We start from the raw sequence: 17,840 nt of genomic DNA on the forward strand, positions 1-17,840 counted from the left end.
CAGGAAAGGGCGCTAGCCACCTCTCGAGGCTCTCCCCTCTCTCTCCACTTCCATGGATTGAACAGCTGTGACTCCCAAAGTTCATATATTGAAATTCTGTCCCCTAATGTGATGGTTTTAGAAGGTGGGGTCTTTGGGAGGTAATTAGGTCCCAAGGATGGGGCCTTCATAATGGGATTAGCACCCTTATAAGGAGAGAGTGAGAGAGTTTGCTTCCCTTCTCTGTCCCTCTCCCCCTCTGTCATATGAGGACACAACAAGAAGTTGGCTATCCACAAATCAGGAAGCCCTCATTAGACACATGATCTGCCTGCGCTTTGACCTTGGACTTCCCAGCCCCCGTTACTGTGAGAAATAGATCGTGGTTTATGCCATCCAGGCTACAGTATTTTTGTTCTAGCAGTCCAAACTGACTAAGACACCACCCCAAAGATAACCCCCATCTTGACTTTTAACACTGTAGTTTTACCAGCTTACTAGTAGAATTGTAAGGTAAGAATGTTTTTGTAACTGCTTTCATTTGCACAATGTTTTGCTTCTGAGGGGCACTCATGTTATTTATATATGTAGCTGTAATTTATTCATTTTTCATTGTTGCGTAATACTGTGTGGTGGAAATACACGGGGCTGACCCCACTGTTGTTGGGCACATAGGTTGTTTGTTCAGTGTGGAGGCCGATTATGAACAACACTTCTGTGGCTCAGCATTCATGTGTACACAATTCTGGGAACTGGCTGAGTGCAGCGGCTTATATCACCAGAACTTTGGGAGGCTGAGGCAGGCAGATTGCTTGAGCCCAGGAGTTCAAGACCAGCCTGGGCAACATGGGACACCCCACCTCTACAAACAAATACAAAAATTAGCCAGGCATGGTGGTGCATGCTTGTAGTCCCAGCTACTCAGGATGCTGAGGATCACCTGAGCCTGGGAGACAGAGGTTGCAGTGAGCCAGGATGGTGCCACACTGTACTCCAGTCTGGGTCACACAGCAAGATTGTCTTAAAAAAAAAAATTCTAGGAATTGCTGAGTGAGTGATAGAGTCTGTTTGTTTAGCTTTAGTCATGGATGTCAACCAGTTTACCAAAGAGGTAACAGAAGATTGTCCCTGTTGATCCACAACCTCCTTAAATAAGGTATTGTCATTTTGATTCTAACCATTCATCACCTCTAATACCAAACCCAACATCCTCTCTTAAAACTGGACTGGACCTCCTCTTCGTCTGCACTTAGGATGCACTGGAGTCATCCCGACTCTCACACCTTCACCTGCCACAGCCTGTCCTCCTTCCAGCCCTGTCGATGTGCACTCACACAGAGCTCTCCAGTCCTTCCCCTCCTCGAGCCAGCCTCACTGAGTCAGAATTCAGAGCCTCACTCCTCCCTCATGTGGCCGTGTTCCCCTTCCTGGTTCAGATGTTCCAGGCTCCCAGCTCCACATGACGACATCTCAGCTCAAAGGTCTTCACAGTCTGGCCCCAACTGCACCTCCAGCCAACTCCCTGTGTGCCACGTTGCTTCTTCCCTGGACACACTCATGCTCCCGCCAGCAATGCCATCCCCACATCTCACCTTTTCTCCATTTGGAACTAGCCTAAATGCCATGATTAATGGTGACTCTAGCAGTGGCTAGCATTTATTGAATGGCCACAGGGGAGGTCATGAGTGCTGACCACACACATCCTGCTTCTTGCCTCCTTCTGCGCCTGGGGTAGATTGGCACTTTCCTATCCCTTTTAATATTAGGTGTAGTCATGAGACTTGCTTTGCAGAGTACGAGGTGAGGTGAGTGACTAGCATCTCTTCCTCAGTGGCCTCTGTGGGGTTTGCCAAATTCTTTTTTTCCCTGACTCAGGATCTTGAAAAGCACTCATCAAGACAGATTGTCCATCAGCCCAAGTCCTTAATTGAGTACAAATAACAGGGCCCCTGTTCGATGTGCTGAGCAAGTGAGAAACACCCAGGTGATGCGTTTTGTCACTGAGAGTTGTGAGTTGTTGGTGACAACAGTACATCCTCATCTACCTGCCTGCTACCTCCCCCTTTGCCAGCTGGTGGCTAAGCACTTCACAGAGGTGACTTCATTCTGTCCTCAACACATGACAGCCCTGCCTCAGCCGGAATGAACTAGAAGACTGCAGTCATGAATGACCCTCCAAAACGCAGCGGCTTCGAGGCTATTTCTCACTCATGCTGGATGTTCATCTCCAGTGGACTGCAGCTCTGACCCCTGTTGTCTTCTTCCCAGGACGCCGGCTGATGGAGCTGCACATGCCTGCGTTTGTGCAGGGGTAATAGAGAGAGACAGGGGCCATGAGCTCACTGTACAGTGTTGCTGGCCCAAACAAATCACAAACCACCACATGCAAGTTCAGTAAGGGCAGGGGGGGCACCGCGGGTCACATGGCCACGTGACCTCAGCAGAGCATACAAGTACAGTCTCTTTCCAGGATGGGGCTGCTAATGTGTTGCACAATAATACAGCCAACCACAGGACCCGCTTTACAAATGAACAAACAGCACCTTTCTCCCAAGTTACTCAGCTCCTAAGTGGCAATCTGGAGATGTACCCAGGTCTGTGATTCCAGAGCTGGTATGGTCAGCCCATATACCGCCTGGTATAACACAGCAGCTAGCTGTACTAACCTAGCTGCTTCTCTGCCAACGTTCCTCTCCATGACCACTCAGGTCCCAGGGCTGAGCTTCCAGTTAGCTTTCTTGGCTTGTTCCACCACTTTGAACCTCGTAGAGACTGGGCAAAACAGTGCCACAATGATCTTCTCTCCAGTGAAATGGTAAGACAAAAGCCCGCCCACCCCACCCACAGCCCAGGTCGCCATGCCTCTGGATGGAGAGAGAATGTCTTGGAATTCTGAGATATGCCAAGACCCAGCAAATGAAGACCAAGTCTGTGTGGAAGGGCCCAGAGCCATAATCCAGCCCAACACCTTCAAGGTTAGTGATCTTCTGCCCCTAAACAAGTAACGCTTGCGACAGAAAATTTGGAAATAAAGGAAAATATAAAAGTTATGGCCCTGAGTCCAAATATAATTGTCAGAAACCTTTTAGAGTGTGTTATCCCAGGACCTTTTCAAGGTAGAGTTTTGTTTTTACATAATCATGATCAGACCTTATTTTTTTGTATTTTATTTGTTTTAGTGACATATTTCAAATAGACTAAAATGTATTATTACAATCCCCTACCTTTTGAATATTGATTCAAGAGGAATCAATATTAGCATTGACATATTTGCTTCAGCTTTTTTTTTTACTTATTTTATTTTATTATTTTTTATTTTACTTTATTTTATTTTATTGTAGAGACAGGGTCTCACTATGTTGCCCAGGCTGGTCTCTAATTCCTGGACTCAAGCAGTCGTCTCACCTCAGCCACTGAAGTAGCTGGGACTACACGCACAAGCCAAAGTGCCCAGCTTTGCCTCGGTTCTTTTTATTTGAGAAATGAGACCACAGAGATACAGCTGAAGTTCCTTTGCATCCCTTCCTAGTCCTCATCTTTCCTTTTTCTTTCCAGAAGCAAACACTATCCCCAAAGTAGTGCTTTCTTCCCATTTATGTTCTGTTCCTTAACATACATACATGTATTGGATCATTTTACGTAATTTAGAAATTTATATAAACATGATCATATTGATCACACCATACTACAAACTGCTTTTTTTCCTAAGCATTATGTTTTCAGCTCTACCCTAGTTTCTTCATTGATCTTGCAAGCTGGCAGAAAACAATCAATGGTGTGCCGGAGCTTGCTCCAAGAACCTTTCGCAAGAGCTGATCATGCACGTCTTTTCCCAACTCTGCGTTTGATGATGTCAGGATGGTAGCTGGAAATCAGCCACGGCAGAGTATTTACATCCCAGAAATTGGCAAATTCTACAAATTAAGGTTTTTTCCCTGGAGAGCAGGTTGTTAAATATTTGCCAGCATACAATTAATGTATTATTTCTTCTACCTGCTCTCCACCCTCCCAGATAATATTAGGTTGTTTCTAACCTTTTTGGATTTCAAACAACACTGCAGGTACATCCTTTTACTTGGCTCCTCATAGCCTGCAGTGTAAAGGTTTCCTAGGATAGACAGGTGGAGGGCGAGACTACTGAGTCATACTGGTGACATTCCTTCTGGGTCATGCATACTGGAATATATACATATTTAACTTCCTACTCGTTGCCAAATAGAGAAGCAATTTACACTCCTACAGCAGTGTATCACATTCTCAAGTGACACTTGGAATAGACTTAAATTCATGTGAAGTTGATGGGTGAACGGGTGTGTGATGATTGCTTACTTTGCATTTCCTGATTCCTAGTGTTTGGGAATCTTTCCACTTGGCCATTTGAATTTCCTCTTCTATGAATCGCCTGTCTTTTCCCATTGCCCATGTCTCCATTTGGTTGTGTGACTTTCTCCTTACTGGCTTCCCAGAGATTTTGATACAGTTGTATCCTCTGTTGTTTATATGTGTTGCAAACCTATCCTCTGTCTGTTTATATGTTGCAAACATTCTCTTCTAATTTGCCGTTTTTGTCTTAACTTTGTTTATGGTACTCTTGTCCTACAGAAGTCATTCATTTTGATGTGGGAAATTTATCAATATTTATCTTTTAAGCATTTCGCCTTTTGTGTTCTGTTTTACCAATACTTGTCTACCCGCTGAGTTATAAAGGTAGTAAACAGAACGTCCTTTCTTCATGTTTTAGGACATATATTTACCTCATTTACAGTGTGTTTTTCCGTTTGTGGTGAGGCAGTGATCAAATTATGTACTTTTTCCATATGAAGAAAATAATATCCAAATCATTCATTGAATAGTCCATCTTTTTCCCACTGATTTAAAATGCCACTTCTTTTCTATACCAAGCTCCCATATACATGTGGCTCTATTTCTGGACTCTCTGTTCTGTTCTATTGGTCTTTCTGTCTGGCCCATGTGGCAGTACTACCCTGCCTTAGAGAGGCAGCTTTATAACAAGTCAATATCAAGTAGGTTGAATGGCACAGACTTTGCCTTTCATCAAAATTGTCTTGGCTATTCTCGGACTTTTGCTTTTCTACACAAATTTTCAGTTTTTCAGATCCCAGTGAAAATCTTGCTGGGGCTGGGCACGGTGGATCACACCTCCAATCCCAACACTTTGGGAGGCTGAGGCAAGTGGATCACCTGAGGTCAGGAGTTCGAGACCAGCCTGGTCAACATGATGAGACCCTGTCTCTACCAAAAATACAAAAATTAGCCGGGTGTGGTGGTGCGTGCCTGTAGTCCCAGCTACTCGGGAGGCTGAGGCAGAAGAATAGCTTGAAGCCAGGAGGCGGAGGCTGCAATGAGCCGAGATCACACCACTGCACTCCAGCCTGGGCAACACAGTGAGACTCTGTCTCAAAAGAAAAAGAAAAAGAAAAAAGGAAATCCTGTTGGGATTTTCACTGAAACTTCAATTAGCTTATAATTAACCAGGAAAAAATAGACATCTTTCTAATACTGAATCATCCCATCAATGGATATGGTCTGTCTCTGTATTTATTCAGATCTTCTTTCATATCCTTCAATTAAATTTTACAAATTTCTTCTTAACAATAACAACCATTTATATAGAAGTTAGTATGTGCCAGCTACTGTTCTAAACACCTTATATTTATCAACTCAATCTTCCCAGCTTCCCTGTGAGGTGAATAATATTATTACCTCCCTTGTACAAATGAGGAAACTGAGGCACCAAGCGATCAAGTAATTTTCCCAAGCCAGGAAGCAGTAGCGCCATGATCTGAAACCAGACAATCTGGATTGGGATCCTCTGCTCCGAACCACTGACCCACTCTCTTATACCACCTCCAAAAGGGCTGGTGTTAGATTTTCTCTTAAGTGTCTTATAGATTTTACTGCTACTGTAAATAGGATTTGCCCCTTCTTATATGTTCTAATTGGTTCCGTTGTTCAGTAGGAAGGCTATTGATTTCACTATGTTTTCTTGTGTCCAGCAATTTTATTGAACTGTCACATTTTTCTAATAGTTTGAGAGTAGCTTCTCTTGGATTTTCTATATAGACAATTATGTCATCTGCAATTAAAGACAATTTTGGTTTTACCTTGCTGTTCTTATCCCACTTGCTGTCTAGTCCAATTGGTTCCAAAGCAAGGTAGTATCGAACAGTAGTGGTGGTAGAAGGCTTCTTTGTCTTAGTTCTAGCAATGCTTTTAAAGTTTCATCATGAAAAATGATGTTTGCTGTCATGTTTTGATAGATACCCTTTCTCAGATTGAGTAAATTCCTTTCCTAGTTTTCTGAGAGAATTTCCTTAGAATAAGTATAAAAATTTGTCTAATGTGGATGCTTTTTATTTGGCTACTTGCTTTGTTTTGTGATATCTATCAATAAGATAATATGACTTTTGCCTTTAATCTATTAAAGAAGTGAATTAAGTTAACATTTTTTGTCTTTAACTATGCTGACATTCCTAGGGTGAACCTTACATGTAATTAGATGACTGATAGATAAATAGATAGATAGATAGATAGACAGATTGATAGATGATAGATAGAGCCATATTTGTTTTGCTGATATTTTTAATTTGAATTTTGCACCTATGTTTAGAAGTCACACTGATTAATAAGTTTCTTGCAATTTTCTAGCAAGTTTGTACTAACATCATAAAATAAGTTGAAGAACTTTCACTTTTCATGTTTTTATAGAATAGTTTGTGTATTATAGAGATCATATTCCAAACAGTTTCCAAAATTGTTATATCATTTTACATTCCCATCAGCAGTATATAAGAGTTCCAGTTTCTCCATATCCTCACCAAAATTTGCTATAGTCAGCCTTTTTAATGATAGCCATTCTAACAGGTATGTAACAGTATCTCATTGTAGTTTCAATTTGCATTACCCCCGTGACTAATGACGTTGCTTATCTTTTCATGTACTTATTTCCCGTCTGTATATCATTTTTGGTGAAATGTCTGTTCAGACATTTTGTCCATTTATTCATTGGGTTGTTTGTTTTCTTACTATTGAGTTTTGAGAATTCTTTATGTATTCTAGAAACAAGCCATTTATCAGATACATGCTTTGCAGAGAATTTCTGTCAGTCTAGGGCTTGTCTTTTCATTCTCTTAAGTGTCTTTCAAAAAGGAGATGTTTTTAATTTTGATGAAGCCCAATTTATTAATTTTTAATTTTATGCGACCTGCTTTCAGTGTCGTATCTAAGATATTTTTGACTAACTGAAGGTCACAAAGGTTTTTACTCTGTTTGCTTCAACAACAGGAATTGGTAAACTATGGCTTGCAGATCAGCTGCCTATTTTTATATATAAAGTTTTACTAGAATACAGCCATATCTATTCTTGTATTTTCTATGGTTTCTTTCACACGACAATAGCAGAGTTCTATTGTTACAACAGAGTCCATGTGGCCCACAAGCCTAAACTACTTACTATCTGGTCCTTTAAGAAAAAATTATTCACCTCCTCTTCTAGAAGTTGGTTTATATTGAGATCTATGATCCATTTTGAATTAATATTTGTATATGGTACAAAATATGGATTGAAGTTCATTTTCTACACATATACAATTGTTTTAGCACCCATTATCTAAATATTCTCCACTAAAGTGCATTTCAGTCTCTATTCAAAATCAGCTATATCAGCTTCCATATACGCATGCATCTATTTCTGGACTCTGTAGTGCATTCCCTTGATCTGTTAATCTATCTTGACACCAGTATCACTTGTATCAATTACTGAAGCTTTATAATAAATCTTGAAATCAGATCGTGTTAGTCCTCCAACTTTGTTCTCTTATTTCAAAGTTGTTTTGGCTATCCTAGGTCTTTTGTATTTCTATATGAATTTTAGAAAGAGTTTTTCAGTTTCTAAAAAAAAAAAACCTCTTCAGATATCATTTACACTGTGTTGAATTTCAGATCAATTTGGGGAGAACTGCCATCTTAACAATATTGAGTCTTCCAATCCACTAACATGGTATATCTCTCCACTCATTTAGGTCTTCTTTAATATCTATCATCAATGTTTTATAATTTTCAGTACATAAGTCTTTCACGTCTTTTTTCAGATGTATTCCTCCCTACCTCATATTATAACTGGTAGTTTTTAAGTTTCTATTTTGATTGATCTTATGCCTTGAAAACTTGTTAAACTCATTTATAAACTCATTTATTATAACTACTTTTTGTAGATACCTTTGGATTTTCTACATAGATAATCATGTCATCTGTGAATAAAGACAGTTTTACTTCTTCCTTTCTAATCTGAACATCTTTTTTCCTCTTTCTTGCTTTACTGCACTAGCTATAACTTCCAGAAGAATGTGTGCTGAGAGTAGACATTTTTGTCTTCTCCTGATCTTAGGGAGAAAGCACTCAATATTTCATTTAGCCTGTAGGTTTTTCTCATAGATGCTCTTTATCAAGTAGAGGAACTTCACTTCTATTCTTAGTTTCTTGAGAGATTTTATCAGTTTTCTCAAGAATAAAGGTTGGTTTTGTGAAATCCTTTTTGTGTTTATTGAGCTGATAGCATAGGTTTTTATAGATTGTTAATATGGTAAATTACATTGATAATTTTTGCAAGTTAAACCTACCATGCATTCCTGGGATAAACCCACTTGGCTATGATGTATTATCATTTTTGCATATTGTTAGATTGAATTTGCTAATAATTTTTTAATTCATGTACATGAGGACTATTGACATTGGTCTGTAGGGTTTTTTTTTTTTTCATAATGTCTCTCTGGTTTTGAGATCAAGGTAACTCTGCCCCACAGAATGATTTGGAAAGTGTTCTCTTCTCTAATTTTTGGAAGAGTTTCTGTAGAATTAGTATTATTTCTTCCTTAAATGTTTACTGAAAGTCATCAGTAAAGTCATCTGGGCCTGGAGTTTTCTTTGTGGAAAGGTTTCAAATTGTAAATTCTATTTACTCAATAGTTATAGGACTACTCAGGATATCTATTTCTTCTTCAGTAAGCTTTGGTAGTTTGTGTCTTTCCAGGAATTTACTCATTCCCCCTAAGTTGTTGAATTTATTAGCAAAAATTTGTTCATTATCTTCTCTTATTATTATTTTAATGACTGCTAAATATATACTGATGTCACCTTCTCATTCTTGATACTGGCAATTTTGTCTTCTCTCTTATTGTCCTGGTCAGTCTGGCAAGAGGTTTATCAATTTTATTGATAAAAATCTTAGATAACTTTTTTATCAATAAATAACCAACTTTGGGATTACTTTATTTTCTCTATTGTTTTTATTTTATATTTAGCCAATTTCTCTTCTAGTCCTCGCTATTTCCTCTCTTCTGCTTACTCTGGGTTTAATTTGCTCTTCTTTTCCTAGTTTCTTAAGGTGGAACTCAAGGCCATTGATTAGGAACTTTGTTCTATTCCAATATACGTGTTTGGTGCTGTTAATTTCCCTCTAAGTATTGTTTAGCGACCTCATAGATTTTAATACATTGTATTTTCATCTTCATTCACATGAAAATACTTTCTAATTTCCCTTTTGATTTCTCCTTGGACACATGGGTTATATAAAAGTGTGTTGCATTGTTTCCAAATATTTGGAGATTTTACAGAGTTCTTTCTGTTATTGATTTCTAATTTAATTCCATATGACAGAGAACATACTTTTTGTGACTTGAGTCCCTTTACATTTATTGAGACTTATTTCATGGCCAGAATATGGCCTATTTTGATGAATGTTCTGTGGTGTATACTTGAACGTCATTCTGCTGTTGTTGGGTAGTATGTTCTACAAATATAAAAGCCAGGTCCAGTTGGTTAATAGTGTTGTTCATATCTTCTATTTTCTTACACATTTTTGGTTTACATGTTTCATCAATTAGTAAGAGAAGGTTATTGAAATCTCCAACTATAATTGTAGATTCATCTATTGCTTCTTGCAGTTCTATCATTTTTGCTTCATGTCTCTGATTAGGTGCATAAACATAAAGATTGTTATACCCTTTTAATTAATTGTTCCCTTTATCATTATCAAATTACTTTATTTAACGTGGTAATATTCTTTACTGTGAGATCTACTTTGAGATTAATATAGCCACTGCAGCTTTCCTTTGATTAGTGTTAGTTAACACAATATTATCTTTTTCATTGTATTACTTTTAACTCTTGTCTTTATATTTAAAGTGGGTGGCATGTAGGCAGCATACATTTGGGTCTTGCCTTTTCATCCAATCTGCTGATGTCTTTTTATTGGGATATTTAGACCATGGCTGCTCAATATGATTATTGGTATGATTAGGTTTATATCTCTCATCTTGATATTCATTTTCCATTTATTCTATTTTCCTTTGTTCCCTTCTTTCTCCTTTTCTGTCTTCTTTGGGATTAACTGAGCATTGTTCAATGATTCCATTCTATCTACTTTCTGACTTCTTAGCTATAACTCTTACTGTTTTAGTAGTTATTTTTAGGTTTATAGTATACATCTTTAACTTATCACAGTCTACCTTCAAGTGATATTATAGCATGTCAAATATAGTTTAAGATACTTATACTTACTTATAATAGTATACTTCTATTCTCCCCTCTCAGCCTTTTTGTTATTATTCAGTTTACTTTTCTATATGTTATAAACTTCACACTACATGGTTATTATTTTGTGTCAAGAGCCTATTATACTTTAAGGGAATTAAAATAATAAGAGAAAATATTATATCTGACCTATGTAGTTACTGTTATGCTCTTTGATCCTTTGCATAGATCTGTATTTCCATCTAGTATCACTTTCATTCTGTTTGAAGCACATCCTTTAACATTTGTTGTACTACAGGCGTGCTAGTGATGAATTCTTTCAGCTGTTATGTCTGAGAAGTCTATTTTGCTTCTATTCTTGAAAGATTATTTTCTGGATATGAACTCTAGGTTGATTACTTTTTTTTTAATTTCATGCTTTGAGGATATTGTTCCACTGCCTTCTCACTTACATTATTTTCTAGGGAAATCTGCTGTAATCCATATCTTTGCTGCTCTGTATATAACATGTTTTTCCCCACCCCACGCCTTTTTCTGGCTACTTTTAAGATTTTCTCTTTATTAGTTATTTTGGGCTATTTAATTATAATGTGCCTTAGTGTGTTTTTTTTCCCCATTTTTATTGTGCTTGTGGGGCAATGAAATTCTTGTATCTGTGGGTGTACCATGTTCCTCGAATTTGGAGATTTGCCGGCCATTATTTCTTCAGATATTTTTCTGTCCCTTCCTCTCCTCTCTTTCAGAAACCCCAGTTATACATAAATTAGGCCTCTTAAAGTTGTCTCACAACTCAATGAGAAAGTCTCTTTCTCTTTAAAATTTTTGTTCTTTTTTTGTCTTTTTACTCTATTTCTTTTTGGATAGTTTCTATTGCTGTCTTCAAGTTAGCTAATTTTTGTTCTGCAATGTCCTGTCTGCTGTTAATCCTATCCAGTGTGTTATACATTGTAATTTTCATCTATAGTAGTTTGATTTATGTCTTTTCTATATCCTCCATGTTGACTGTATGTCCAATCTTTCCTCTAGCTTTTAGAACATACAGAACATGATTATAATAAATGTTTTGTTGACCTCGTCTGCTAATTTTAACATCTGTGTCAATTCTGGATCAGTCTCAATTGATTGACTTTTCCTTCATTATGGTTTGCATTTTCCTGCTTCATTGCATGGTTGGTAATTTTTTACTGGATGCCAGACATTGTGATTTTTGCCTTTTGGGGTGCTGGATTTGTTTGTATTCCTATAAATGTTCCTGAGCCTTGTTCTGAAATGTAGTCAATACATTTATAAACAGTTTGATCCTGGCCAGGCATGGCAACTCATGCCTCTAATTCTACCAGTTAGGGAAGCTAAGGTGGGAGGATCACTTAAGCCCAGGAGTTCAAGACCAACCTAGGCACCATAGTGAGACCCTGTCTCTACAAAACATGGAAAAATTAGCCAAGCATGGTGGCATGTGCATGTTGTCCCAGCTTCTCAGGAGGCTGAAGCAGGAGGATGGCTTGAACTTGGGAGATCAAGTCTGCTGTGAGACATGATTACACCACTGCACTCCAGCCTGGGTGACAGAGCAAAACCCTGTCTAAAAAAACAAAAGTGAAACAGTTTCACCCTTTCAAAAGTCTTGCTTTGATGATTTGCTAAGCATGCTTGCAGAAATTATCAATCTAGGACTAATAATTCCCCACTACTGAGGCAAGACTTTCCTGAGGTGTCTACCCAATTTCCTGTGAATTACAAGATTTTCCAGTCTGGCTGGTAAGAGCAGGCAGTACTCCTGACTGTGTGTGTGCTGTAAGTACTGGTATCACAGGTCTTTTGGGGGGTTCTTTCCCTGACTGTGTAATTTCCTTGCCTGCATGTGATCAGTACTCAACTGAGCACTCAAGTTGGACTTCTGTGTAACTCCAGAGCTCTCTTTCTTTGCAGCTCTCTCCACTCCATTAGTCTGCCCTGTGAAATCCAGCCACTTTGATCTCCCCAGACTCAGCTCATTCTTTCAACTCAGGGGTTCCAGCAGATTCTGGTGGGCAACCTCTCCCTGCAACATAGCCAGGAATCTCTCAAGGCAGTAAGCTGGCCTCACCTTGTTTATTTCCCATCACTCAATGATCACTTTCATGTCTGATGTCCAATTGCTTGGAAATCGCTGTTTCATTTGTTTTGTGCCATTTTTTTTTATTTGTTTAAGGTGGGAAGGTAAGTCTGGTCCCTATTACTCCATCTTGGCCAGAAGCCCAGCAGCTCATTTTAAGCCTTGAACCCTCCCTCCACATTGGGCTTCAGGTAAGTGGCAGGTACCTCCTATTACTCCTCATGCAGAGATGGGATTCCCAGCACAGCCCTCTCCAAAGCAGTACACTCCACAAAACCCCTTTTATTACACACCCCTCAACCCTTTCATACCCTGCCTGTCAGTAAAGAGTTGCAGCATCCTTGCAACAAACTTTTGACAACTTTCTTTGAAAATATTTCTTCAACTAGTTCCTCACTTTAATGTGTCATATTTATTTTATTTGGTTATCTCAGTGAGAATTGAAGGCACGGATATACCTAGTGCCTGGCACATCATGGGTGCTCAGGGAGTCTCTATTGCCCCTAACTTTTTCAGATTCTGCCAGTCCACTACTCAAACAAGTGAGCCGAGTCTTGTGGGGAATGGGATTCACAGAGAAGCCCCTCTTTGCCATGCCAGGTACAACAGGAAACCACCCATCAGCACCTGACTTAATTGCATCACTATTTTCAAACTTAACACCAAAGGGAAATGGATGGTATAACTTTTTACCCCATACACTGAATTCAAACAAAATATATGGGCACAGAGCTAATCCCTGCCCTAGGCCAGCCCTGGGGAAATTTGGAAAACAGGCAATTAAGCATGATCGAGCAGTCTGGCCCAGGAGGAAAATGACCTCCCGCCTGCACATTGCTCTCTAGAGATCGATAATTCACAGCACTTGCCAGCCACGTGTGCAGCCCCCAGGCATCCATCCCTCCCACCAGCTGGCTCAGCCCTTTCAAGAGGTGCCCAAAGGCCTGATGCTCATTCCCACCTCCCACCTGGGCCTGGCCATGTCAGGAAAATGAGACTCCAAGCCTTTTGTGGGCAGGCTCCTGGGAGTGCTCCTCTGGGACTTACATCCTCCATCTATAAAGGGACTACAGGGAATGAACTCTACCCAGCCTTCAGCAGGGAGATGGCATTCTTCTTTCCCACTGGCATTTCCAAGCCATCCTCTCATGACACTTCTTTCATGGAGCCTTCCTTGATTACTTCTGTGCTTAGAGTCATCACTAAGTCCATACCGCATTTATTAACTATTCATTAATTTTAAACATGATTGTTCACATCAGGTGATGTGAACATCAGGTGATGTTAATCACAAATTAAACATCAGGACTACAGGACATACTGGAGCAGAAACCAATGAACAGCACCCACTCCTGCCTTGAGGGCTCGAGGAAGCCACAGTCCTGAGAAACAGATGGATGGGGAAACCAGATGGGACAGGTGGGACAGAGGAATGGGGAAACATGACTGCAAACCACACCAGCCACATCCCCTAGAGTGAGGTGGGGAGGAAGACCCACCCTGTCTCGCCACTCTAGGGAGAGAGGACGTGTCAGGGCACAGTGTTAGGGCAGCTCCGCATCTCTCAAGATATTCTGAAACGGAACATCAGCCATGGCGAGAAGCCGAGGTTGCAGCCCCGCTCCCATGCCGCACCCTGGACAAATGCTCCTCACGCATGATTTCACTCCACTTCCACACACTCTGTGGGTAGGGACTCTTAGTATCTCCCTTTCACAAACGGGAAAACTGAGGCTTAAAGAGATTAAGCAACCTCCACCAGGTCGCACATGAGCAGTGGATAAGACCTGACCCCAGGAGGCCTGGCTGCAGAGCTGGGCCCCAGACTTCTCCTGAACCTGGGGCACCACCCTACATAAACTCTCCACCCCAGCCCCAATGTTCCAAGGCCCTGCTCTGTGTCACTCACAGATCTGTTTTATCCCATTTCCCCCACTGTAATGTCATCTCCATGGACAGGGATTTTTGCCTGTTTTGCTCACTGTGTAGTGCACCCTAGCGCCTGGTGTGTGGCAGGAATTTGTATTTGTTGGATGAATTTGTGGTTGAGTGGATGATCAAGGAGGCCAGTACGTGGCTCAGGTGGCCAGCCCCTCATCCTGCCCCCTCCCCAACATCTCCATGCCTCCTGCATGATGGCGGCACAGGCTGACCAATGAGCTTCTGCACAGAAGATGGGGCAGGCTACTGGGGTGTGTCATGGTGGGCCAAGCCAGGGGGCCATGAAGGGCAGCAGTCCAGGTATTCCCTTGGGGAACTGAAGAGTTGAGTCAAATGGGGCTATCAGAACCCAGAAGGCCTTGAGAGCCAGGGAAGTGATGACTGGTTCAAACAGGAGGGTGGCAAGTCCAGGCCATCAAGGGGTAGGTCTCTGGAGGTGGCCAGCTGGGCCAGTGATATAATTTGGCTCTGTGTCCCCATCCAAGTCTCATGTCAAATTACAATCCTCAGTGTTGGAGGAGGGGCCTGGTGGGAGGTGACTGGATCATGGGGACAGACTTCTCCCTTGCTGTTCTGGTGATGGTGAGTGAGTTCTCATGAGATCTGATTGTTTAGAGGCATGTGGCACTTCCCCCTTCTCTCTCTCCTGCTGGCCATGTGAAGATGTGCCTGCTTCCCCTTTGCCTTCTGCCATGATTATAAGCCTCCAGAGGGAAGCTTACTAGCCATGTTTCCTGTACAGCCTGCAGAATTGTGAGTCAATTAAACCTATTTTATTAATAAATTACCCAGTCTCACGTAGTTCCTTATAGCAATGCAAGAACATACCAATACAACTGGGCCCCACCCACTGGCTCTGCTGCAGGGCCTGAGTGAACTGCTGTCCTCCAGGGACTGGTAACACCAGGAACAATAAAGAGGCTTAATCAGGATCCTGTGATTGCAAGTAACAAAAAGCCAGCCTAAACTAACTTAGCAAAAAAGGGGACACAATCCCAGGCCCTGACAGTGGGCCCTGGGGCTTAAACTCCGTGGGACCCTCTCTGCCTCTCCTCTGTTTCTCTCATGGGGTGGACACAGCCAGTAGCAGCTCCAAGGACAGTGCCAGTCCCACAGTGCCTTGACCAGAGCCAGAGAAAGTCTCGCCACCCACTGCCATCCAAAAACCTAGGATGGACTCCAACAGGGTCAGCCGGGGCCCCTGCCTACCCCTGGCCAACCCCACAGGCAGGGAGATCTGGTCTTTGGCCCGTCCAGGGTCGTGGCGCTGAAGACTTGGTGGGGTAGGGGGATGCCACGAGAGCCTCCCCTTGAGTGTTCTGGCGTCTTTCGGCATTCCACTCCAAGGCCTCTGCCCACACCACTGGGCCTGGAGCACATGCCCAAGTGTGAGTGAAAGTCAGTGCCCCCATGCCAACCCTCCACCGTTCTGAACTGAGAATCCCTGGAGAACTGCTGCCGCCCCACTGTTTTACAGAGATCAGCTCTGGAGCCCTCTGTGTAATTCTCAGTAGACTGGAGCCCCCATCCCTACAGCAAGGACCCAAATGATGTGCCCTAGGATCTCACCCCAAATAAACCACCTGCCCCCACATGCCTGGCTCAGGCGCTGCTTTCGTGGAATGCGAACTAAGAGACACCACAGATAGGGGGCCTGGGGTTTGGAAAACACACAGCAATGACACAGGTGCAGACCGCTCCAAAAGGAACAAGCCAGACTGTGGCAGGAGAGAGGCCTGTCAGCGGCATGGGCCCCAGGTGTGGGACTGGACTTCGGGGTTAGGATTCTGACCTGTCAACACCATGATGTCCTCCCGGTGGCCTGGGGACCCTATAGGATCTGCTTCTCCTCCCCAGTCTCCCTCCTCACTCCATTCCGACACACCAGCCTCCCAGCTGTTCCTCCAGCTCCACGTGCATACCCCTGCCTCCGGGACTTTGCATCTGCTGTCCCCTCTCCTGGGCCATTCTTCCCTCAGATACCTGCAGCCTCGGCCCCTCACCTTATACAAGACTTGACTCAAATGTCACCTTCCTAATGAGGTCAACCAGGTTCCCCCTACCTACAGTAGCACGCCCATCAACCAGCACGCCCATCATCCACCCACCTGCACACACATGCATGCACGCACACACACACACGCACACACCCCTCCTGGTCCCCCTTTCTGGGCTTTGCTTTAAATTTTTTTCTTGTTTATCATGACCATTGTCTGTCTCCCTCAATCAGCTTCAGGGAGCCAGGGCAGGGGGCGCACGGACAGAGAGGAGAGTCTGGGGGCTTCTTTCCTTTTCACTGTCCTATCCCAAGCAGGGCACACAGGAGGTAGCAGCACAGCCTAGCAAAGGCATGCTGCTGGGGAGAGGTGGGAGTTGTGTGCAACATAAAAATGGCACAATGCATCCTGCCCATCAAGATGACACACTCCGTACATCTGGTACACTAACAGTGCTGTGTTAGAAACCTGACACATACTAGATCGATTTGGTGCAAAATGAAAGATAAATTTATGCTGGTGTCTTCCTGAAGCAGAAGCCCGTGTCTGTAGTCAGCTCTCCACACCCGCAGCAAAACACACCCCTGAAGGACGGCAGACACGGAAGGTGGACCTGGCTTCACTCTCATTGCTCCCAACAGTTCTCTGTCCTCTGGGTTGCATTTAAACACCCGCCCCCCAGCCCTCACCCCGATTAATGGTTTTCTCTGTCGACTCTTTAGTCGGGAGCCGTAGCTTTAAAATCACAGCAGCCTGGGTGTACTCTGTTACCTAGCAACAGCCATAAATCAACAGAGCATGCTGGAATGTTAAAGCAATCCTTCCTGGCTGTTAGATGCGTTGGCCTTTTTGAATCCAAACATGCTTATTTGCCCCCACGCCTTGACTGCACCCAGCTTCCAGCCTGCAGCATACCTGGGTTTGCACATTTTTTAAACCACCTTAGGGTCTGTCTGATTTTTCCGCCTGAGTCTTTTGTGCTTTCTTGGCACTCTGGCCAGTACCCAGGGACAGGATCAGGCAGGCTCTGCTGACGTGACTGGGGCAGGACCCGTTGGTCCAGCCTGAACTCCTCCATCTCAGCCCTACAGCCAGGGAGCCCAGACTGGCCCTGCAGTATCTAGAAACACAGGGGACGCAGGAGACCCTGGTTCCTTATCGTAGGTCCCCAAATCGCCCGTCAACCTGGTCCCCTGGGTGAGTTAATATGGGTGTGAAGGTCCTCCCCGGGGTGTCCAGGGGAATCCCTCACTCCCCCCACATTGGACCCTGTAACA

Source organism: Papio anubis, chromosome 3 (assembly GCF_008728515.1).
Source record: "Papio anubis isolate 15944 chromosome 3, Panubis1.0, whole genome shotgun sequence".
Classification (NCBI taxonomy): Eukaryota; Metazoa; Chordata; class Mammalia; order Primates; family Cercopithecidae; genus Papio; species Papio anubis.